This window comes from Aplysia californica, unplaced genomic scaffold (genome assembly GCF_000002075.1).
Source record: "Aplysia californica isolate F4 #8 unplaced genomic scaffold, AplCal3.0 scaffold00438, whole genome shotgun sequence".
Classification (NCBI taxonomy): Eukaryota; Metazoa; Mollusca; class Gastropoda; order Aplysiida; family Aplysiidae; genus Aplysia; species Aplysia californica.
Genome location: NW_004797708.1, coordinates 657225 through 659925, shown reverse-complemented (window position 1 = coordinate 659925; position 2701 = coordinate 657225). Strand labels below are relative to the sequence as shown.

Here is a 2701-nt window from a genome sequence, read left to right as displayed (position 1 = left end):
ACACACACACACACACACACACACACACACACACACACACACACACACACACACACACAATGTATGTGTGTGTGCGCGCGCTCGCACATGCGCTCGGGTGCGTGTGAATGTGTACGTAAATGCATGAGTTTGTATTAAAATTTGTGAACGTGTGCTTAAAATTACTTTTAACGATATTGTAACTGAGAAACTCTTTGTTTCGCACGCTTCTTGCTTTACTGGGATACATTGAGGCAATTTGCTTACCTTCTTGCTTGTAAGTGCACCACTGTCTTATGAGTTAGGTAGTTGCTGTTGTTGTTGGTGTCGTTGTTGTTGTTGTTGTTATTGTTGTTGTTGTTGTTGTTGTTTTTACGATTTCCCCCCTTACAACTATATAGGCCTAATTTATGCTTTACATAGAATAACAACAAAAAGATACCGAGAATATCTTCGAATATATCGACCAGAAGTTAACAGCAACATGCAGTAAGAGTTGGTTAACCATGAAGCTTTTTGTGTCTCCCCGTAACTTTTCTCTCTTCTCCTTTGATTTTGGTACACCTGTCTTTCTGAATGCTAACCCAAACCTGGACATCCTCTCGTCCAGTGAAGTAAAAGTAACGTAAAATAAGTTTGCACCAGTTTTATGTCAAATTAGCGTAACAGGGACATGTCATGTTTTTCCTCTTTTTTTTAACTTCCTCACGCGCAAATAGAAATTAATTATTTGTAAAGTTAATAAAATTGAAATCGTAATGAGCTGAGGTTTAACAGAAGTAGACTATGTGTGATTGAGAGTGGTCTTGGTCTCTTTTATACGAAGATCATTATGTCATCAATCCTTCATTTACTATAATATGTACCACTATCCGTTATTTACTACACCGACCACAAACCTTTATTTACTACACCTACCACTAACCTTTATTTACTATTCCTACCACAAACCTTTGTTCACTATTCCTACCACTAACCTTTATTTACTACACCTACCACTATCCGTTATTTACTACACCTACCACTAACCTTTGTTCACTATTCCTACCACTAACCTTTATTTACTACACCTACCACTAACCTTTATTTACTACACCTACCACTAACCTTTATTTACTACACCTACCACAAACCTTTATTCCCTATTCCTACCACAAACCTTTGTTCACTATTCCTACCACTAACCTTTATTTACTACACCTACCACTAACCTTTATTTACTACACCTACCACTAATCTTTATTTACTATTCCTACCACAAACCTTTATTTACTATTCCTACTTACTATCCATTACTTACTATAGACTTATCATACTATCTTGTTTTTTCTATACCTACCGCACGTATGTAAAATTCACCTCGCGTTCCTTTCTTCACACTATACGAACGGCAACCGAAACACTTGAGAAGATCGAGAGAAAAGGATGCGAGAAAGGAAAAGGCATCCATAAGTATCTGCACACTCGTGTCTTGTTGGACGGGCAACGCGTCCGAATGTTTCGGCAGAATACTTCAGCGAGTTAACCGCTGTTCACGCTACCTTTTTGAAAGGACTAAATTACACTCATGACAGTAGAAGACTGAAATTCCACACAAAGGCCAAGCATGTTCAAAATCGACCCATAATTAATTATAAGAAATTCGAACCATTTTCACACGCAACGCAGCTCAGCATGATACTAATTGAGCTTACAGTATTAACTACAATACCCGAGTAGATGTAAAAACAACAGTATGAGGAAAGACACCAAGAGCAGAGATAAACATCAAAATAATACCAAGCAACTCCAAAAGAAGAAACCATTGACACACTTTTGATTATGAGTTCTAAATTTTAAAAGTTATTAAACGTCAAGACTTTTAAATTTTAATTCAGGGTAGTTCTGGTCGAACCCATGATATTACGTTATTTGTCTTCTGTTCATTGAATTGTAAAGGAATACATCTCACACGCTGAGAAATTTTATTTGGTTACCTTTGTCATTCGATATCAGAGTACATAAACTACATGTACTATCAAAGTGACTCCCGGGTTCGTTATAATATTAGTTGCATATTGTATAGCTCAAATTAGATGGTAAAAAGTAGCCCTTTCTTTGAGTAGGCTATGTACAGCTGGCTTGTGGAAAAGACTAGTACTGGTGTGTGTAAAAAGCACACAGTTAAGCTACATCTCTGTCCTTTTTTTTGCATTTTTTTCAGCGTGTTAATCTATGCACATGCGGAATAAAAGTGGCTGTAATTATGTGTGTGTGTGTGTGTGTGTGTGTGTGTGTGTGTGTGTGTGTGTGCGTGTGTATATGTGTGTGTGTGTGTTGTTGGTTTTTTTTTTAGAGGTTTTTATTTTTGGTGTTTTACGGCGCTCGCAACTGCATAAGGTCATATGAGCACGCGGGACACTTCAAACATTTTCAGTTGGTAGGAAATTCTGAATTTTGCCAGGGTGGAGGCCGTAGCCTACTGGGGTGTGACTCAAAGACAGCAGTAAGAAGGAACCAAGGCGTCACAGTAGAAAGGCTGCAGAAAGAGTCAGAAGCCCAGAGGAGGGGGCAAAGGAGGTGAGGGGGTGGGGGCAGATAGTGGAGACGAAAACAGACGACAGAACATTGCTAGAGAGCAGGAAAGGATGTGAAAGGAGACAATGTTACAGAAGAAAATGTTTTCATCGCTACCCGGATTCGAACCCGGAACCTTTGAATTAGAGGCGAACGCCTTAACCTC

The 2701-nt window shown here is 38.8% G+C and overlaps 1 protein-coding gene across 2 annotated transcripts in view; it reads right to left on the bottom strand.

Annotated features, from left to right (window-relative positions):
* LOC101857969 overlaps positions 1 to 2701 on the bottom strand; it is a 31197-nt gene that overhangs the window by 17685 nt on the left and 10811 nt on the right. The gene's annotated exons all lie outside the window — the stretch shown is intronic.